Source organism: Theropithecus gelada, chromosome 5 (genome assembly GCF_003255815.1).
Source record: "Theropithecus gelada isolate Dixy chromosome 5, Tgel_1.0, whole genome shotgun sequence".
In the NCBI taxonomy this organism is placed as follows: domain Eukaryota; kingdom Metazoa; phylum Chordata; class Mammalia; order Primates; family Cercopithecidae; genus Theropithecus; species Theropithecus gelada.
The window spans coordinates 13011338-13034613 of NC_037672.1; the positions used below are offsets into that span (position 1 = coordinate 13011338).

At 39.2% G+C, this 23276-nt stretch overlaps 1 long non-coding RNA gene across 1 annotated transcript in view; it reads left to right on the top strand.

The window, feature by feature from the left end:
* LOC112625135 overlaps positions 1-14288 on the top strand; it is a 28984-nt gene extending 14696 nt beyond the window's left edge. The window contains exons 2-4 of the long non-coding RNA XR_003119533.1: positions 1782-1998; positions 2298-2430; positions 14014-14288. This is a non-coding gene — a long non-coding RNA (uncharacterized LOC112625135). The remainder of the gene's footprint in view (positions 1-1781; positions 1999-2297; positions 2431-14013) is intronic.
* Positions 14289-23276: the final 8988 nt, after the last annotated feature.

The window sequence follows — 23276 nt, forward strand, 5'->3', positions numbered from 1 at the left end:
CTGCAACCTCCGCCTCCCGGGTTCACGCCATTCTCCTGCCTCAGCCTCCCAAATAGCTGGGACTACAGGCACCTGCCATCATGCCCGGCTAATTTTTTGTATTTTTAGTAGAGACGGGGTTTCACCGTGTTAGCCAGGATGGTCTCGATCTCCTGACCTCATGATCCGCCCGCCTTGGTCTCCCAAAGTGCTGGGATTACAGGCGTGAGCCACCGTGCCTGGTCAAGGTCTCCTTCTACCTAAGAGTTTTGGCTCAATTTCTTCCAGTCTTGAGGTCCTTATTTCATCATTGAATCATTTTAACACGTGTTCCATCAGCTTCCCCCTCTTTATCTTGCCCTCTTTGGCATATAAACATGCTCAAGTTTTCTACTCTTAATGTAAAATGCTGAGGATGCTATTCTTTACCAATTCAACTTTAAGACTAAAGACACATTTTGGCAAAGAGATTCTTTACAGCCCAGGTATTGTTGACATTTCTGAAAAGAGGTGTAGTTATTGTGAAGAGCCCCAGTGAAGCTCTGCAATGAGATTTCAGACACAGCAATATTGACCTGTGTCTCCTGGAAAGAAACAGAAGAAGTGTCAGAGTCGCTAATGTTGGGGAAAGAGAAAGAAACATGCTACTGTTTACATGAGCTGTAGTTTGTAGCTGTACACAGACCACACTTAAAGATATTGCCAGGGACTTCAAGAAGAGGAAAAGAGAGGTCTATGCATGTTCACTTCCCCACTGTAGAATTTATTCAAGAAAGTCTCACTTGTTTAAATCAGAAAGGTTTTTTTGCTTTAAAAACAAATAAATGAACAAGTAAACACATTTCTTTAGAGTTTGATTGAAGCCAGGCATTGCTTTTACATTTTACAAGTATGGAATGATAAGGTACTTCTTGAAGGAAATGTGATGGAATGTGAATTAAGATTCAATTGCCTTGATCCACTGAGTCATGTCAATCGTAATTCTCATCTCTCTCCCCCTTTCAGAAAGATTTGACAATGCAGTGTCTCCAGTTTTGATGTCCAATTTCAAATTTGCTGCAATACATTCTCAGTCCACAAAGGCAGCACTGACAACTTTGGGACAATTCAGAAATTACTTCTTAACTGTCGAATTCAGTAGACTTACATCAGTTCCTCATTTCACCTAATTTATCTGCTTCATTTGACACTATTGACGTCTCCTCTAGAGAAAACGTTATTTGCCCTTTTCTGTTCCTTTCTCCTTTGGCCCTGAAACTTGTTCTCTTTCTGTTTCCAGTCTTTTCGTGCTGTTTCTTACCGTTTCCTATTTATTAAATGTTTGTATTTCACTTAACCTTGTCCCTGGTCTTTTATTACTCTTTCTGAACTTCCTGGGCAATCTTGCCCACTGTGTGGCTTTCACTCCACCAATTAGCTGCCTCCCATTCCTGGATACTTTCTAGGGCAATAATTCCCCCAATGGGGCATTTGGAAAATCTGGGGAGATGCTTTTTTATTATGATGATGAAGGACAGAAGGGGACTACTGGTGTTTAGAGGGCAGGGCTTCGGTAGGCTAGATGTCCTATAATACATTATATAGTCACTCCCACAAAATAGAGAATTATCCCCTGCCCCACATGATTTTGAATGGCCAACCTGACACTCATGTAAGTAAAAGACCTGATTATAATAGCATGGGCCTAGAACATATGTCTAGTTTTTATAAAATGCCAAAGTATTTTTTTGCTTATTTTTATTATATGCTTGAATTCCAGAAATGTAATGAAGGTACAAATCAGTAAGCAATTGTTGTTTAAGTTTTTCAGAACTTCACTAGAAGTAGTTGATCCATAAGGCAATATTGGATGTGGTGGTTTCCGGACACCCACCTGTGACACTGCGGTGACCGGTCGCCTGTCTGGCCTGAAGTGGATCTGGACCCCACACAGTCCCCATGTACAGCTGATACCAGGCTGAAATGGATCAGGTGGCTGAGGAACTAAGCCAGTGTCAGGTGGCACACCAGGCTGCCAAAGTAAGAGGCTCTACACATACATGGCCTTTCTTCCCTTCTGATGCGCTTGGGTGAAATATGTGGATATACAACAGATATAGATCACATAGATATGATCAGTGCAGCTGACAGTTTATGAGATCTGACCACCTCAGGCAACACCAAAGGATTCATCAGCAGATGCCAAGATCTTCAGATGCATAGGCTGAGGATGAAGAGATGGATGGTCCTCCTTCTCCTCGTCTTTAGGTCAGTCTCTTCTCATTTTGGCTTTTCTACCCAGATCACATCTGTCTCTGACCAGCTTGTCTCTTTGGTAGGTGGAGGCTTGGATGAACACAGGAAGATTATGGAGCAATACTTGAAGCCCAAATGAAGCTCAGGACTTCTCAAAACTTGTCTTCAATGCTCGAACTCTTCTGCAGCCACCTGTTTCTACTGGAGTTTAGCCAGGTAGGAAGGTGGGGCAGAGTAGAGATTGGGAGCTTCATTAAAAAGCTCTTTATTTCATGTCCCTCTCAAGCTTAAAACCCTTTAGCGACTTCTTTGCCTGATACATAAAATTCAAGTTCTTTATCTTGGCCTTCCACAGTTTCCAGAGCCAGGCAGCACTCAAATCCTAAATTTACCACTTAATAACCATGTGACCTTGGGAAAGATCTTTGATCACTATGCCTTGTGTTCTCTTCCAGAAAATGAGAAAACCAATGTTGGACTGTACTGGACAGGATATATGTACTATATCAGGTCCTCCCTGGCACTCGTTGGCCATATGCATAGAGTCTGTGTCTCTTCCCACCACTTTAAAGACATGGATAAAATGCACTACCACAGGGCATGAGATCTGACATCCCAATTTGGCACCAGCAAACCTAGAAGTGTGGGAGAGTTAATACTTATGGGGTAAAATTTGACTAATGGAAAATGGGAGACAGCTAACTGCCAGGCAGATAAATTCCGCCTTCTTTCCTTCCTTCCATGAATTGCTGCAAAGTTCCATTTCTCCAAAATAGCACAGTCTATGGGGAGACTTCCCAAGTAGCAGGTGGGCACAACTGCTGTGCCTCCTCAAGGCTTGTCATGAAGCAGTGCCCAGCCTGGTAATACATCATCTTGTATTACTTCCCATTATTTCTTCTCTTACTTTCTCCCTTGCTTCTCACTCATAATGTCTTGAGTTTTTACCTCCCCAAATAAAACATCAGTATTTAGTTTTTTGGCTCTGTTTTCTAGGTGACTTTGATGGTGGAGGGAAAGGAGAACCTTAGACTAGGGCAGAAAAGAATGAATTCTACTCTAACTTCTCCTCCTGCTCTCACCTTTCTCAGCTATCTGGAGTACCAAGTACCAGATATTAAGGGAGTCTATCCTGCCCTGCTGTCTCCTGAGGTTGAGGGGATAATGACTATCCTGGCAACTCTGCCAGATAGTTTAGACATCATTTCCAGGCTGAGTAGGCTGTTTTAACCCAGAAAACTAATAGGAAGAAAGGAACTTGGCTATGCTATCAAGTGCAGGGCTGGAATCCCAATCAGGATCAGTCTGCTTCAGTGGTTGTCTCTCTCCTAAAAGATAATGTCTTCTGTAGGTGTTTCCTGAACCCACACTGGTGCCAAGCATGGCCGCATGATGGCTACAGAGAGATGAATCAAATATGGTTTCTGTGCTCAAGGTACCATCGTGATCTTGGGGCAGAGAGGTCCTCCTAGGTACAGTAGCCATGGAGAAGACGAGCCCTAAAGGAAAGAGTCAGAAAGGCCTTCTGAAGGAAATGACCCTTGAGTCCAGTAAAAGAGTGTAGCATCTAGTAATCCCTCAAATGTTGAAATAAACTGAACAGGTAAATGAAGAGGAAAGAGGATTCCAGGCAGAGAGCACTAGACCTAGCAACTGTTCAGGAGAGAGTCAGCCTGCAAGTGTCCATTCATTCATTCGGCAGATGTCTTTTGAGCCCACAATACAAAGCACCAAGGCTATGTGGTCCCATGGTGAAGAGCACCAAAACAACTAAGAAATGTGTCAAGGAATAAAGGCTTCTCAATGAAGTACCTGAGTAAGACCTGAAGGACTCACAGGGGCTGGCTGCATCACCCATTTCTTGGACGTACGCCCTTGGTCATGCTCTGTGCTGGACACAAGAATTCAGAGGAGCATGAAGGTACCCTTTCTGCTCCTCTATTGTGGAGCAGAAAGATCATGGACAGTAATTGTAAACATATTCAGTGCTGCCAAGGAAAAGAGCCAGACCTCAGCAGGATCAAACGTATTTGGCTCTCTGGAGAAGCTCCACAGCCTTGGCCATGCCTGCTCCTGCCCTCCCACCCCTACCCTGACTTTATCTTGCTTGGCCACCTTTGTCTGTGTCACTAGTAGCCCCAGCATACTTGGGGTGGACGTCAGATGCCTTCCACCTCTCCAAGTGAGAGGAGTGGATATGATTGAAAGAACAGGGGCAGAAGGGACTAATTTGTGACCTGTTCACTAGCTCCAGGGATTGAGGTCGTGGGTGTCCAAAGTCACTTTCATTTCTACCTGGGCACCAGGTCCCTTCCATGGAGCAGGCTATCTTGAGTTCCATGGGCCAGGGCTGATCTCTGTTCCCCAGCCCACCTGTCTCACACACAGCCCTGTGGGTAGGGTCAGCAGACCAGATTGCTTATTGTTGGAATGTAAGATGAGAGATCTAGTTGGTGACCTATCATTTTCACTGAGAGATGGACATGGAGAGTACCAGAGTGAGCAAGGGTGTATGATGTGCACTGTGATGGTGGGCAAAAGAGGCTCCTACCTTTGTGGAGGTCACAATCCAGTGGAGGAGGGATGTTACTAGAAATGTACAAGGTGCTGGGAGGACAAACAGTGGAGACTTGCTGCAGTGGGGCCAGGGGCTTAGGAAGGCATTTCTTGGAAATTGTGGTTTGAGGTCAGAGTTAAGGAAAAGTAAGCAGACAAAGAAGGTGAGATAGTGATTCAAGGAGAAATAAATCTGTCCTTTATCCAGAGATTACCCTGTGTGAGGCAGTGACTAAGCCTTTCCCAATATCACCCAAAGTCCTGCCTCTGCTGTTTCCTGGCTGTGCGGCTTTGGGCAATTTACTTGTCACTCTGTTGCTTCTGATAGCAAAGGGGATGGAGAGATAGACAAGTTGAAGAGAGCTAAGGTTTAAAGCGTTTCCTTTGGCTGCTATCCGGAGATTGGATTAGAGCAGGGGTTTAAGAGACAGGAGGGACTTCAGTGTTTTTGGTGACAGTCAAGGTGGCTTGGGTCTGATTGTGATAGTGAAGGTAGGGAGAAGTAGAATGTGATAATTAATTAGATTTGCTTGGTGAGGGAGTGGTCAAGAATGACTCCCAGCTTTCTGGCTTGTGTTATTATAAGTAACACATAAAAAGAATGGATGAACTTCATTAATTTATTTTCTATTTATTGTGATATCTAGCATACTTGAAAAACATATTTTCTGCATATTCAATTTAAAGAATAATAATACTACTTATTTACTCCTTAGGTCACTTGAGGGAAAAAATTTGCCAATATACTTAAAGCCTTTGAGTCCCCCATTCTTCTCCCCAGGGGTAACTGCAATCCTGAATTTTTATTAATCTTGTCTTTCCTACTTATTGTTTTTATTCATATATATATATATATATCTAAATGATATAGTGATTGGTTTTGTATGATTTTGAATTTTACATTTACTCAATTTGGGGTTCATTGAACTTTTTCCAATCCAAAGGTTTATAGTCTTAATAAAATGTGGAAAAAAGTAATAACAATGTTATGTAATTTGAGTCACCAATTTAACATAACTGCATCAGTTTGCATTCAAAGGGATTCTGCTTATTTACACCAATGTGTCGCGTTCTCTTATTTCGAAATGAAAAACAATTTTTAAAAAACCCATTGAGCTGAAAATCAAATGCTGTTAAGTTTTTTTACTCCAAACTGTTACATGCTTGCTTCTCTGCACATTGCTAGCCTTAGACAATAGGGGAGGGATGATACATAATTAAAATTAATAAATATTAGAAACCCCTAAATAGCATTCATTAATTGCCAGGCACTATTTTAAGGACCTGGCATATTATAACTCAATCCTCACACTAACCCTAAAGAGATTACTATTATGCCTGTTTACCTACAGCACAGAGGTTGAGTTATTTGCCTACAACACAGAGGTTAACAAGTGTCCCAAGGACAAATAGCTTGTTGGTGAACCAGAGTCTACACTCTTAAATCACCATTTCACATTAACTCTCAGGAAGGCAGCATCATCAGGAAAGAGCTTTGAGTGTGAGAGATTAATGAAATGTGGGAGATGATGAATATTCGCATTCCAGAAAATCCTAGAGAGACACATCACATTAAAGTATGGCCTTTAAAACCAGTTTATGCCAGTTGCAAGTGGACATGTACACTAAGAGCCAGGAAATTAGTAACTATTATGAAAAGCTTAAGTCCAAGTTGACAGAGCTTCTTGCCACACAGCCAAGAGCACAGTCTAACATGAAACGTGCCTGGTGCTGTGTTTTGCCTACTCCAGGAGTCTCTCCAGGTTCTGTTAATCTGTATATTATCCTTAAATTTTCCCATGACTTGGACTATCCTTCCTAGTTATTAAGGATTGATAACTTGGCTCCCTGTTTATCTAAAGATGGGTTCGGTTTTTCTCGTGGGTTCTACCCAATGGAAGGTCCCTATATTTAACCCACTGTAGTCCGTGGTCCTTGCCTGCCCATCCCAGACTTCCAGGACCCCAGCCAAGTTGCAGATCTTCAGATTTCCTTTTAGCTAAGATGAGACAAAGAATGCCACCAGATTTTCTTCTATATACAACAGAATACAAAGTGCTGGAGTGGGTGTCTCTAAAGATTCTTTCTTGCTCTAATGATGAACACTTTGTTTTTTCTTTTAGTGTGCAAATGGTTCCATAATTTAAGTTAACAGTGTTTATGACAATATGTAATAAATACCATAAAAAGTATAAGTCATTCTGGGTGTGTTAGCTCATTAAAACAAATGCTTGGTAGATTCCATAGTAAGCTTTAGAAACATGGTGCTAACTCATGTAAATTGCCATGACAAATGTGCTTTAGGACCAATAAAGTGTGTACTGACTCATTAATAGTCAAACCCAACATCTCCCTGTTGGTTCCCAAGAAAAGTCAAGTGGAGATCGGTGGAAGAGAAATTGCTGCCTGAATTCTGCCAACCTTCAGGCATTCTGATTAGCATGTGTGATTTGGCGCCTGTCTCTTGTGACACTGTGCACTTGCTATATCACCCTTGTGTTTTTGATCCTGCAAGGTCTAGAAAAGCCTCATAGCTCAACACATTCTTCCTGCCAGTGCCTGATGTGGAGTCTTTGGATTTATGTAGACTCCCCAGGCTCCTTCTGTATCAAAAAAAAAAAAAAAAAAAAAAAAAGCTTTAAGGGGCTCAGAAGGGGGTTCTCAGATTAAACTCCACACAGGTGAGTGGAAATGGAACCAGTCCAAATGGTAAACAAGCATATCTCCTGCCTCAGAAGCACCCAGGAACTACGGGCATAAATATGCAATAAAGCTGCACTGAGGGGAGGCAAGCTCATGTTTTATAATGCATTTCTATCTTACACAACATCTGAGATTCCAGGAACAGTCCAGATCATGGCTGTTTGGGTTTTGCTAGGAAGAAAGCATCTTTTCTGTTACTTAGTAAAAGTATGATTGGGAGTTACAGGAATGACTGTGGAAGAGGTTGAGTATGTTGAAAAATACCTTTGTTGTTCCTTTTGCTGTCAAGCTTTGCTATTTAATTTCACATTATACAAACTGCTTAAAAACAAAGGGTTAAAAGGTTCATTCAACAGAGTCCTATGGTCATGAAGTTCACAGGTCTCTAAACCTCAGTTGTCTGTGGATGGTCTCTAACCTTTTATGCTTTTACAGTTGACAGAGTTGACCTTCTCTATTGCATCCGATGTGGATGATGTGGTTATTGTCTCATATCTGCAAAGCACATTAAAGTTTAATGCACACGTTCATGAGATTTCTTTGATTGAATCCTCACCACTGGGAAAACACTGAGAAAGCATATTTCCCCTTTTACAAGTGAGAAAATATGAGACTCTGGGTAGCTAAGAAAATTGCCCAGTATCTTATAGCAAGGAAGTGACAGACATGGACACTAAATTCATTCCTTCTAATTTTAAAGTCTTATGCTTGACTTACTCCATTAAAGTAAGTGGTGGGAAGAGGGAAGTTTCCTCTTTCCTTTAGTACTTCCACCTCCTGACCCTCACCTTTTCTTGGGAGTAGATCTTGATGATCAGAATCTGCTCACATTGCCTCTGGCTCATGTAACTTTGTCTTTGCATCAGACAGATACATGCCAAATGACAGTACACAAACAACCAACTTTGATGCCTATTGGATGCAGAATTTACCAGGTATCTGGGAGAAGAAAGGATATATAAAACTGAATTAGTCAGTCAAAATAGTTTATCAAGTGCCTATTACATGCTAGACATATGGTATCTGTCTTTTAGAATGTTTGGAGAAAACAGACTTTTATAAATGTATTGATCCACTCATCTTTCCATTCAATCATCAATTAGCTTAAATCGTTTAATTGCTAAATCATATAGTAGCCCCCTCCAAAACCAGATAAATAAAAGAAGAAAATAAAAAAAACCTCACCAAAGGAAACAAATAAAAACCCTCTGGGCCTAATTTATTCAAATTAGGACTAAAGATTGTCTATTTGAAAGCATATCAGCTCCCTTTACATTTTCTCCATCGCAGCAGGAATCAACTACTCACTCAGACATTTATATCCACAATGTAATGTTAAGTTTGTATAATGACCAGAGCTAGAATTGCCTTGGTTTATTGGACTGCTTTCCTTGCATGCTTTTCTCCGATATTTCATGCCAATGAGTATAACTTCCCTCCAGTATATTTCAATTTTTCTTTTCATTCCTAAAGTGCACAATCTCAACAAACAGGAAAAGCTTTGACAGTAACTCTGAAAGGTTTTTTTTTTTTTAAAAAAAAAAAAGCTTTTTAAAATTTACTGTTATTTCCAGGTATAGCTATCAGCCTGTACTAGTATACCTATTTGATGTAATTGAATTCTTAGAAAAAATAAAATATACTTCATAAAATGCTGGTATAAAATCAACTGCAGCAAGCAGTTAAAAAAAATCCATCAAAATTTACTAGCATGGAATTTTTAAAAATTTATTCCGTTTTTTATTAGATTTATATTTCAATTTTATGCTTTAATTTCTTATTAAGAGACTGCATAAAAATAAGTATGCAAAGGTCTTAGTTAAACAAATAGTGAACACAACTGTGTGAATGCATTATTGTAAAAATGAAATATTTGCCGAAAATCTAGGAGACAAATAGAAAGAGCTAACATTTACTGAGACCTTACTAACAACCAGACATAAAATACACATGCATTACTAATCCTCTTACCTTCCCAACATTTTTGTTGTTTTGTTTTGAGATGGAGTTTTGCTCTTGTCGCCCAGGCTGGAGTGTAATGGCATGGTCTCAGTTCAGTGCAACCTCTGCCTCCCGGCAGTTCTCCTGCCTCAGCCTCCCGAGTAGCTGGGATAACAGGCCCCTGCCCCTACACCCAGCTAATTTTTGTATTTTTAGTAGAGATGGAGTTTCATCATGTTGGCCAGGCTAGTTTAGAACTCCTGACCTCAGATTATCCGCCCACCTTGGCCTCCCAAAGTGCTGGGATTACAGGCGTGAGCCACTGTGCCCAGCCCAACTATTCTTTAAGACAGGCAGCACTGTTACCTCATTTTACAGTCTGACCATTTTGGCATATGGAAATTATGGAATTCCTGCAAGGGCACTGAGCTAGTCCGTGCCAGAGCAGAGATTTGGGAATTCAAAGCCAGCTTGTCTGAATCTGGCTGTTACTATTGTTGTCAAGCCGTCTTGGGTCTGTTGAGATTCACCAATCACCTAATTTGGAAAAGGCACTTTCATTTCCCCTTCCCTTAGCTTCTTTCTTCAACAAAGAATGAAACATTTAGGGACTATTTAAAACACATTAGATACAAAACTAAGCTTCTAGCTTCTTTGTATCTACGGAAGTGTTGAAACAGGTTTTTCAAGAAGGAGTGAGTGAAATGTGAGAGTTGATGGGACCCCTACACATGGCCAAGTTTAAAGACAAATAGAACAAAGTCAATTATTGGGCACAGAAGCAGCATATCTGTGCCCAAGTTAAATTAAAGTAATAAGGGATAGTGGAAAGTAGATGAAGTTTGAATTGAGGTACAGGTGGACTACAAAAGTAGTGTAGAAAGATAAACAGAAAAAAGAAAAAAGACAGGTGGGTGAAGACAACTGCACATATTGAAGAAGCTGAAAACAGTGGGTTAGTGGGTGTAAGGATTACATTCCTCTAGAAAGAATTGGACCAAGGGAGAAAGTTGTTAACAGATAACCTTCTAATCCCCAATAGGAACTGGATTTCAACTCACCATGACTTGGCTTCCATTATTTGATGCAGCAGGCCCCCTAAGAGCGGGTTCTCTCCTCCAGCATCTATCATTTTAAATTTCCTAAGAAATTATTTCTTGACTTCATTACTTGGCAGGTGTATTAGTTTCCTGTTGCGCCTGTAACAAAGTATCACAAAATTTGTGGCCTAAAACAGTCTAAATTTATTGTTTCCCAGTTCTGGAGTCCAGAAGTCCAAGATCAAGGTGTTGGGAGGGCTGATTTCTTCTGGAGATTCTGAGGGAGAATCTGTTCCAGGCCTCTCTCCTAGTCTCTGGTGGCTGTAGACGAACGGCCCTTGGTATTCCTTGGTTTGTAGATGTATCACTCCAATCTCTGGCTCTATCTTCACATGGCCTTCCCTCATTGTGTCTATATGTCTTTGTATATTCACACGATAGTATTCCTGTGTTTCTGTGTCTGTGTTCAAATTTTTCCCTTGTTAGGACACTAGTCATATTAAATTAATGCACAATGTAATGACCTCATATTAATTTAATCAAATCTGCAAAAACCCTACGTCCAAAGAAGATCACCTGTGCAGGTACTGTGGGTTAGGACTTCAACACGTGTTTTTGGGAGGACACGATTTGACTCCGGACAGTGGGGTGAGATCTGATGTTTCACTACCTGCTAGTTTTTCATATTTTACATCTGACAAAACCAAGTCTTAAGATATTCAAACATCAGGTTTTATTGGCATGATTTGATCCCAGGCCCAAGTCCTAATGAAATTTTTCTTAGTATACCATTCTGGAAAACTTCTTTTTAGCTAATGCTCATGGGGTCCCCTAAAAAGCCATGGTAAAAGATGTGGTTTAGGGAATGGGGCTAAGGAAGGTGAGAGTTGGGGTAACAATTATCTCTATTGGTATCAATGGTACTTTACACCACCTGGTACTGAGTAGACACCCAATATCTGTTTCATCAATGCAGAAAATCACACAAAGCATCAAGGACACTCATAGCAATGAAGGACTGCTTTTGATAATTCAAATATCTCACCAATAATTTTTGCACTCTCCTCCTGGTACACTTATCTGAAAATTGGCTTCCAGATTCAATTTCTCACTAGAGGTCTGCCTTCACTTCACCACTTAATAGAAAGCTCTACAGGATGCCTTACTTTTCTGTTCTAAAGCACTATCTTTAGAACAGAAGCTACAGAATAAAAGAGATCTGGTGTCAAACCCCAGCCCATTTCCTTGCTGGCTTTGTGATCTTGTGTAACATATATTCATCTTTCTTAACCTCGGCTTCTTCATCTATAAAGTAAAGACAAAGATAGCACCTGTGAGGATTAAATGAGCAAATCTAATGTAAAGTGTTAGAGAATAAAATCTGGTCAACAGAATGTGGTATGTTGTTATCATCATAAGTATTCCATGTACTTGACTTGATACATTGTATGTGATTTTACACATAATGTTCATAACATTTTTTGAGGTAGGTGCTACTTTTATCCCCATTTTGCCAACAGAAACTGACACAGAGGGGCTGAGGACCTAGGTTAAGCATTGATGGCTTCAGAGGAGTAGTGAAAGGGATGGGACAGGTCGGGCTTAGGCCTGTCTGACTCTAAAGACTTGTTTTTTAACCTCCTTATCCTAATATGTTGTATTATTTTAGGAAACCCAAAGAAATATGTTTTGGTTTAACACCAGACAGAAAACAGTCTGAATTTAACTTCACAGTGTTTGTTCAGATATTGACTTCTCAGACACAAGTAGAATAAAAACTAATAAATAAGCAAACAAACAAACAAGCCTGCTTTTCCTTAGTGGGAAGTGAACATGGCTAGAAACCATCTGCATCTCACTCCTACCTCAGCTCAACCCCTTCCCCATGACACTGTCAGGACTCTCATCGCCTCTCCTGGGTAAAACAATGGCCCTTTGGGTAACCACCAGCATGCAGGAACAGCAAGGTTCCAAATGGGATCCTGGCTAGTTTCAGTTACAAGGAGATTTTAAGCAATTCAACAAAGCATGATATACATACAGGGACCAAAAACAAGTGGGAAAAGTAGGGTGAAGAATCACTGGCAAACGAGTTACCAAATATGAACACAAGGGATATGTAAAAACAGTTATCCAAATCCAAAAGGAGCTGCAGAAACAAGGAGGGACCTCTGGAGGAAACCATTTGTGAATGGCTTTGATTTAGTTCCCCTGGTGTCCCCTCTGCAGCTCTGTAAAGTAGCAGACCTCAGAGTTTAGAATCAGATACCAATGCGTCAAGGGCATTCACAGGAACCTCAGTTCCAATAGCCAGCTGCTATGGTCTGAATGTCCCACAAAACGTCTGTGTTGGAAACTTATTCCCAATGCAACAGCATTGGGAGTTGGGTCCTAATAAGAAGTCTTTATGTCATGAGGCTTCCTTCCTCATGAATAGATATTGCCACAGTAGAAAGTGTTCATGGGAGTGGGTTCACTCTCTTCTACTCTTCTGCCATACAAGGACATAACTTTGGTCTCTGCCTGTCTTTTTACTTGGCATGTAAGCAGGCAGCAAGAAGGCCCTCACCAGACACCAGACACCACAGATGCCGGTGCCTTGATCTTGGACTTTCCAGACTCCAGAACTGTGACAGATAAATCCCTTTTCTTTATAAAGTTATGCAGTCCCCAGTCATCTGTTATGGCAGCCCAAAGCACACTATGACACCAGCTCTTCCCTACTCACTTGTCTGACCACCTCAGAGGGACAATCAACATGAGGTCAAATGCATTTACCTTGAGGATGCTACAAAACATAAACACTACCTACTGACATAGAATGTGTGAACCTATCTTCCCATAAGAAATTAAAGCATTTTGGTCTGCACTAAAAGTAGAATTCAATTATTATATGAAGACCTATGATGAAGGAATAAAAGAAGAGGTATGTAATGAATACGAGTCACAAGAGTACATTGGTGAACTTGGTTTCAATTATCCCAAGCATCAAGAGAGTTAGGGCTCTGAATTTTGTAAAAACTAGTTTGTTGCACATTTTAATGGAGGAGGTGATAAAGGCTGTAAATGTTCTGCATACTTAGTACTACTTACTTTAAAAAAACTTGAAATATAATTTTGTGTATTTAATATAGGTGGATGATTAAGTCAGGAAAAAATTTGAAAGAGGTTCTTTGATCTGCTTTTTCAGATTAAAGAATTTGGTAAATCAGATGACTAAACAACCAACAACTTTAAACCCTCAACTAAAATTTTATACTGTTATGACAGAGATATGGATTCACCAAACTTGATGCTGTAAAATGACAACATATATTTCAATTCTGCTGATTGGTTTCAGAAAGTAAAGCCACTCAGGAGAAAGCTGGACATGAGGATTGAACAGATGGTGACTTGAGACTGTAGCCAATTCCCATTGCTAAACTACCCTGAAGTCAATGGAATCACAGCTGTCAAAGAATTGTAGAGCTATTCAGTGGAAATGAAAACCTAATTGCAGAAACAATTCATAGGTTTGATGGGCATGAATCACACCTTATATTTTTGTGTCTGCCTTTAGGTTCCAACTCTATGGGTATATCTCAGTCATTTAGCATCTGCTTCATCTTTGAGACTGAGTTTCCAGAAGACCTGATTCAACCAGAAGCAAAAGACAGTGGCCAAGAAGATGGCACAGCATAAGAATTTGGGAAATGGATAAAAACATCCCAGAGACACACAACAATTAGTAACCATGTGAACAGATTCTGTAATATTGGGTCTGTTGGGCTCTGCGGGAAGGTATTCCCTTTGGAAATGACTGAAATGGAGATTTTGAACCACTTTCAATGATACAAGTTTGGGGTTAACATGGAGAAGGTGCTTCACAGAATACACCATGTTTCAATAACTGTATTCTTATTGAATTGTTCAAAATTGGCCAGTGACTAATATTAGGCCTCTAAGAACAAAATTCATTAGGTTTATTTAGCCTGTTTTTGTATTACTACTACAAAATCCAATAGTTTAAATAGCTAGCTGAATACTTTTGATGTTAAAGAGCAAAATTCCATGAAGATTTTAGAGCAAGAGAGCTACCGCTGAGAATAAACAATGCAGATTTGTGGTAAAGTGCAATGAATTTGTTGAACTGCCAAGGCTTCTGATCATCACTGTTGAAACAGTAATGCTGACTGCTATCTGAGCTTTCTCATTGCCAACTATTGAGAATGTCTGGATTATCCAGATGTTGCAACACAGTTGCGTTTTTGGCTTCACCACTCCCTCTGAGCTGTGATTCTGTTTTTTCTTATTGTTGATGTTCTTCATTTTTAATATGAGGCATATTTGTGTATTATACTTCAGTTTTAGTTTCCTTAATCACAGACTAGACAAAAGAAAATTGGCTTCGTTTCCATTAGGAAACCACTTAGAAGCCATTATCAGAATTGTAGACATTACTGTGAACTATGTCCAGGTGTTGTCATGAACGTATGACATCCTAGAGTGGAAAAGCAACCTGGGTTTCAGAGACTGTTTTACTCCTTTATCTGGAATGTTGTTTTAGCTGCTATGGCTCCAACAGGGCGAGCATAGCATTTTATTTAATCTAAATATCTTTCTTCTTTTTTTTCTAAGTTATGAAAAGTCAATGACCACATTTCATCTCTAGCCTCTCGTGAGGTTTAAATTATACAAGGAAGAAATATTTACAACGTCAAATGCTGAAGATTGTTGGGAGTCAGAAGTGATTGTTCAGAATCAGTTTTAATGACAAGTCAGAAATTAGATGAAGAGATGAAATGCTAAGCCCCCAATGTGTTCTGAAAAGTTAAATAACCATCTTACATCAGTTGGTACCTTTTTGAAAGGATCCAGGATGCATAAGTGATAAATTAATAAAAAGCACTTTTAAAAATCAACAAAAACATGGCAGGAAATGGAAGAAAAGAGAAGCAAGGGATTCATTCTAATACATATTAAGAACAAGCCAAAGTGCAGTATTTGCTTTAGGGTTTTACTGTTCATTGTGTCAAAACTGTCACAGATTTTAGATTTTTTTTTTTTTAATGGGGAAAGTGAATGAGGCAGGTAGATAAGTAGAAAAAGTTCTGTGAAACTCTTTAGTACTGAAAATAAATAGTTGTACTTCTCTGTGACTGCAGTTAAAATTATTCAAAGCTCAGTATCCTAGTGGAAGAGTGGAAGTGAACCTCACATAGTTGTTCAACTGTCCTTTGAGTAGGCAAAAATTTCCACACATCATGTTTATTGATCATGATTTTTCTTTTCTTGAACTATTGTTTTAAGATCAGTACACACTTTGCCTCTTACTTCTACAAAAACGTGTAGGATCTCATGGTCCTGTGTATGTGCTCAATAAAGTCCATGATGAAGGAACCCTGTCTGTCTTTTGTTATACAGCCCAACAGAGAATAGAACCTGACACAGTGGAGTCGCAAAAAGCATGCGTCAAATGAATGAATAAAGAATCAACTCGCTTTATTCTATTTTTTCTAACTTTTTATTCTTCTCTTCTGTTTTTCTACTTACTAGTATTTTATCTTGTTTGTTTTATATGTAATTTTGAAATCCACCTCAAATCAAAAGGACAGGGAAGGAAATTTCAGATTTCAGGTAGCTATAAGGAATACTCCCAAGAACCATTGAGGGTAAGATGCAGGAGAAAGTCTGGGATAGAATATGACTTTAGGTTTATAATCAAATAGACTTGCTTGTATTTTACCCCCAAATTACACAGACTTATAAACCTAGCCATTGCCATAAATAGGCAGCCACAGGTTCCTCCTGGAAAGAGCTGAGTTGATCCTTTTTAATTACTTCTCACATGTTCACCTCTTAAATAAGCTACTTCTCTTCTGCTGGTGTAATGGCTAATTTTATATGTCAACTTGACTGGGCTAAGGGATGTCCAGAAAGCTGATTAAACATTATTTCTGGGTACATCTGTGCAGGTGTTTCTGGAGAATGTTAGCATTTGAATCAGTAGATTGAGTAAAGAAGATCACCCTCTCCAATGTGGGTGGGCATCATTCAATTTCTTGAGGATCTAAATATCATAAATTCACTGTCTCTCTCTGAGCTGGGACATCTATCTTCTTCTGCTCTCGCACCTCAGTGCTCCTGGTTCTTGGGCCTTCAGACTCAGACTGAATTATACCACTGGCTTTCATGTTTCCCCAACTTGCAGATAACAGATCATTGAAGTCTTAGTCTTCCTAATCTTGCAAGTGAATTCCTACAATAAGTCTTCTCTTACAGTTACATTTAATAAAATATTCTCTTATAGATATATGTGGAGTACTAATAACAAAAAGGATTCAGACTGATGGGAACACAGGACAGCAAAAAGATAAAGGAGATAAGATATAAATCTATCTTTTTCATGGTCCAGGACTTAGAGCCCTCCCACACAAATAACTCACAATCCTTCTGCACCTGACTTATCACCAGTCCCTCGGCTGATAGAAAAATACAAGTTAGCTCCTTCAACCTTGACATTATCAGTACTGCATATAGCCCTCTCCAGCACAAGCACCATCCTATAAAATTCCCAGCAAGCCTTTGTCTCCTTGCAGTCAGCTCCTCTCTTTCCTCCCTTGCTAGCCTGCCCCTTGCAACCTTGCAATGTATTTTCTCTATTGTTTTTATTTTTATTTTATTATTATTATTTTTTTATTATTATACTTTAAGTTCTAGGGTACATGTGCATAATGTGCAGGTTTCTTACATATGTATACTTGTGCCATGTTGGTGTGCTGCACCCATCAACTCGTCAGCACCTATCAACTCATCATTTACATCAGGTATAACTCCCAATGCAATCCTTCCCCCAACCCCCCTCCCCATAATAGGCCTCAGTGTGTGATGTTCCCCTTCCCGAGTCCAAGTGACCTCATTGTTCAGTTCCCACCTATGAGTGAGAACATGCGGTGTTTGGTTTTCTGTTCTTGTGATAGTTTGCTGAGAATGATGGTTTCCAGCTGCATCCATATCCCTACAAAGGACACAAACTCATCCTTTTTTATGGCTGCATAGTATTCCATGGTGCATATGTGCCACATTTTCTTCATCCAGTCTGTCACTGATGGACATTTGGGTTGATTCCAAGTCTTTGCTATTGTGAATAGTGCCACAATAAACATACGTGTGCATGTGTCTTTATAGCAGCATGATTTATAATCCTTTGGGTATATACCCAGTAATGGGGTGGCTGGGTCATATGGTACATCTAGTTCTAGATCCTTGAGGAATCGCCATACTGTTTTCCATAATGGTTGAACTAGTTTACAGTCCCACCAACAGTGTAAAAGTGTTTCTGTTTCTCCACATCCTCTCCAGCACCTGTTGTTTTCTGACTTTTTAATGACATTCTAACTGGTGTGAGATGGTATCTCATTGTGGTTTTGATTTGCATTTCTCTGGTGGCCAGTGATGATGAGCATTTTTTCATGTGCCTGTTGGCTGTATGCATGTCTTCTTTTGAGAAATGTCTGTTCATATCCTTTGCACACTTTTTGATGGGGTTGTTTGTTTTTTTCTTGTAAATTTGTTTGGGTTCTTTGTAGGTTCAGGATATTAGCCCTTTGTCAGATGAGTAGATTGCAAAAATTTTCTCCCATTCTGTAGGTTGCCTATTCACTCTGATGGTAGTTTCTTTTGCTGTGCAGAAGGTCTTTAGTTTAATTAGATACCATTTGTCAATTTTGGCTTTTGTTGCCGTTGCTTTTGGTGTTTTAGACATGAAGTCCTTGCCCATGCCTATGTCCTGAATGGTATTACCTAGGTTTTCTTCTAGGGTTTTTATGGTATTAGGTTTAACGTTTAAGTCTGTAATCCATCTTGAATTAATTTTCGTATAAGGAGTAAGGAAAGGATCCAGTTTCAGCTTTCTACTCATGGCTAGCCAATTTTCCCAGTACCATTTATTAAATAGGGAATCCTTTCCCCATTTCTTGTTTTTGTCAAGTTTGTCAAAGATCAGATGGCTGTAGATGTGTGGTATTATTTCTGAGGACTCTGTTGTGTTCCATTGGTCTATATCTCTGTTTTGGTACCAGTACCATGCTGTTTTGGTTACTGTAGCCTTGTAGTATAGTTTGAAGTAAGGTATCATGATGCCTCCAGCTTTGTTCTTTTGACTTAGGATTGTCTTGGCAATGTGGGCTCTTTTTTGGTTCCATATGAACTTTAAAGCAGTGTTTTCCAATTCTGTGAAGAAACTCATTGGTAGCTTGATGGGGATGGCATTGAATCTATAAATTACCTTGGGCAGTATGGCCATTTTCACGATATTGATTCTTCCTATCCATGAGCATGGTATGTTCCTCCATTTCTTTGTATCCTCTTTCATTTCACTGAGCAGTGGTTTGTAGCTCTCCTTGAAGAGGTCCTTTACATCCCTGGTAAGTTGGATTCCTAAGTATTTTATTCTCTTTGAAGCAATTGTGAATGGAAGTTCATTCATGATTTGGCTCTCTTTGTCTGTTACTGATGTATAAGAATGCTTGTGATTTTTGCACATTGATTTTGTATCCTGAGACTTTGCTGAAGTTGCTTATCAGCTTAAGGAGATTTGGGGCTGAGATGATGGGGTTTTCTAAATATACAATCATGTCATCTACAAAGAGGGACAATTTGACTTCTTCTTTTCCTAACTGAATACCCTTGATTTCTTTCTCTTGCCTGATTGCCCTAGCCAGAACTTCCAACGCTATGTTAAATAAGAGTGGTGAGAGAGGGCATCCTTGTCTTGTGCCAGTTTTCAAAGGGAATGCTTCCAGTTTTTGCCCATTCAGTATGATATTGACTGTGAGTTTGTCATAAATAGCTCTTATTATTTTGAGATACATTCCATCAATACCGAATTTACTGAGAGTTTTTAGCACGAAGGGCTGTTGAATTCTGTCAAAGGCCTTTTCTGCATCTATTGAGATAATCATGTGGTTTTTGTCTTTGGTTCTGTTTATATGCTGGATTACATTTATTGATTTGCGAATGTTGAACCAGCCTTGCATCCCAGGGATGAAGCCCACTTGATCATGGTGGATAAGCTTTTTGATGTGCTGCTGGATTCAGTTTGCCAGTATTTTATTGAGGATTTTTGCATCGATGTTCATCTTTATTTTTATTTTTGAGATGGAGTCTCTCTCTGTCGCCCAGGCTGGAGTGCAATGGTGTGATCTTGTCTCATTGCAAACTTCGCCTCCTGGGTTCAAGCGATTCTCCTACCTCAGCCTCCCAAGTAACTGGGCTTACAGGTGCCCACCACCACACCTGATCAAATTTTATGTGTGTATTTTTTTCTTTTCAGTAGAGACAAGGTTTTGTCATGTTGACCAGGCTGGCCTTGAACTCCTGACCTCACGTGAGCTGGCCACCTTGGTCTCCCAAAGTGCTGGGATAACAGGCGTGAGCCATCATGCCTGGCCCTTGTAATGTATTTTCACAATTTCTCCAAAAAAATTATGTCTTTTTTTTTTTTTAATCTGCAACTGTCTTGGTAAATTCCTTTACTGCCCATGCCACAGGCTCCAGTTTGTTGCTACCTATGACAATGTATTTATAAGAGAAAACTTTGTTTCACTGGAGAAGGTTAAAGAAAGTTATTCTTCTCTCTAACTTCTCTATATTCATCAGAGAACCCTGATGAATATACCTGGGAAGCAGGGAGAGCTAAAAGAGGTCAACCTTCTTTGGCTAGTATAAGTCCCTTCTTTTGGAAACCAAAGCTTTCATGGGAGTGAAAATTCTTCCAAAACAGGTATACAGAAAGAAATGGAGGAAGAGAGGGAAGAAAGAGAAAATCTTCCAGAAAATAAAAAGACAAAATCAAGTAATGATCTGATTATTCCATCAAGGTAGCTAGCATAAATGGCAAGCCCCTGCCCCTTCCCTAATTCCATTTCAGCAACTCCTTTCTTTCCCACAGGGACTTTGGGTTTCTGTCCCAGTGTCTTTATATTCTTTTCCTCTTCCTAGGACAAGTGACATTTAAAAATTATACCAAAAAGTGACAAGGATATCAAGTCTATCTATCATTTGCAGTTCAAACATTCATTATTCCAATATAGACATAATTACTAAACATCTTCAAGGTCATCAAGGTCAGATAAAATCTATGGTTATCACTGGAAATCTATTCTTGTGCACAAGAAAATTCTAAAACCTTTTTCTTTCTTTCAGATGCTTAAGGTGGGAATAGAAGCTGGAAACCTAGAATTATTTCAACTCAATCACCAGCCATTCACTGACTTTTTACCATGTATAAATCCTGATTGGCCTCAAAAGGAGTAATATTAAGTTTGATTCTTACATGTTTTTAAAAAAAGATATCCAAGATACAACTATCAAAAGATGGCCCAGGATCAACTGCCAGATTAGCTATATGTCCCACAGATAATGATAGAGGAGGGAACTTAAAAAACTACTTTCTTGTGCAAAACTTATACCTGTCACAAAATAAAGATAAGCCGGAGCACTAGAATTTATGAGACATTAAAAAGAGCTTATTATTTTCTAAAGCCTAAAAGTTTTTTTAAATTTTTTTATTTTTCTGAAAGATAAAAGAAAGTGAACATGTAAGGGTTAATCAAGAACCTGAGCAAACATTCAACAGATAGTATTCTTTACCAACTTCAAAGTTCATAAGAATATGTTTTTGCTAAGTAGTGACAGGAGAAAATAAGAATTCAGTTAAACAACGAATAAAGATAACTGTAAGTTAGGAATAAACATACCAGAGGATACAAGAGTATTATGCCTCTTCAAATTTTGCTTCCAAGGTTTTCATTTTTCTGAAAATATAAACCAAGTTCAAGTAAATTAATATTTTTACAATTTTAATATTATTTTTCTTTTAAAAACTGATATTGAGTACTGAATTCCCTGAGACCTAGCAGTCCACACCTGGAAATTAGTTACTACTTAAAGCAAGAACTAATGGCTCCTAGGAGAAAATGCAGACAATAATGTCAACCGGCCTCTAGAGGGCTTACTACAAATCAAATCTAGTTAATGAAGACATACCACACATCACTCCAGGAAGCACTTGTTTTTAAAGGTGATATACAGGTATTTAAGAGACTTTTATTTGGAGAGACTCATGCCTGACTTGCTTTTCCAAATGACAGATGAGTCTTCACTAATCTTCAGACATAATTTGATATTTACAAGTCTTTCTTCCTTCCTTCCTTCCTTCCTTCCTTCCTTCCTTCCTTCCTTCCTTTCTTTCTTTCTTTCTTTCTTTCTTTCTTTCTTTCTTTCTTTCTTCTTTCTTTCTTCTCTCTTTTTGAAAAAATATCTATTGAGTGCTAGGTATTTCCAAATCTTAACTGGGGTTATTTACCATCTCTGGTGCCAACCAAGCTGTGAGTTCCTTGTGTGCCCATTATACCCAGCAACAGACACACAGTCTGGCATAGAAGCAGGCAACCAGGAAATGTGTGTTGCTTTGAATTGATCCTCTCTTTTAGTTCCAATGATGTTAGAAAATCTTCTCAGTACAGAATGAGGCTGACAATAATAAAAACTCATTTGACTTTTTTTGTAGCTTACAATAATTAACACACACTTTCATGCACATTATCTTAATGAAACCTTAAAACATTAGTGAGTGAGGCTTTATTATCATTTACACTGATGAGATGACTGAATCTAAGGGACTTAATATATTAAAGTAGAGATTCAAATTTAGTTCTTTTGATTTCAATCTCAATGACCTTTTCATTGACTCATTGCTGCTTCTGATTATACAGATAATGAAGTGAAAAATTAGTAACCTTTTAATAGTTGTCCGTCAGTGTGTAGAATTGTAGAACCTGAGACAGGGAAAAGGCATCAGACATGATTGCAGCTAATTAGTCAAAACGTTGGAAACTAGTTGACTTATGAAGGGAACTGGGAGGTGAGGCCTTAATGTATCAGCTCCTGGAGAGCTCCTTAAGCCAAATCGTTAAACTAATCAGGTGCCAGGAACAGAGATAAGACCCAAAAAGGAGAGCCATCTTCTTGGCTGACAAACTAAGAGAGGTGAAAAGACCACTAGGATGGTACTGAAGACACCGGATGAACTATGTTAGAGCTGAGCATAGAGTTTGATGTGAGAAACCATCATGGAGAAGCACAAGAGGAAGTGAACAAGATGGGATCTGGTAGACATGGTGTTAGCTCCAGTTGACTGGGTCTAACTGCAGAGGCCTAGTTTATTCCACACATACTGTTTCCATCTTGGTGCACTGGTCAAGACTTGTCCTCACTCTCATTCAAATGAGACAGGAGGAGAAAGAGGTAATATAAATTATTAACCTAAAAAATGATTTATTTTCTTTCTACTAATCAGCAGATGCATGGCAGTTAACATGGGAATCACGCCCTAGTAAATGTATGCTTTGATAAATGACCTATCTTCCTATTTGGAAATAAGCATAGGTTGGTGTGGCTATATAGTGTTTTCCAGAGAAACAGAACCAAAAAGGATGTGTGTGTGTGTTTGTTTATTTATATATATGAACACATTTATTACAAGGAATTGACTCACATAATTATAGAGGCTAAGACCTAGTAAAGCTGATGATGTAGTTTCAGTTTGAGTCTGAGTCTGAAGGCAAGAGATGACCAATAGCCCAGGTCAAAGATAGTGAGGACTTTTATTCTATTTAAGTCTTCAACAGATTGGAGGGGGCCAACTCCCATTGAGAAGGGCAATCTACTCAAGTCTACTGATTTGAATGTTAATCTCATCCAGAAGCATCCACAGACATACCCAAATAATCTTTAACCAATGTCTGGGCACTTCGTGGCTCAGTCAAATGACACATAAAA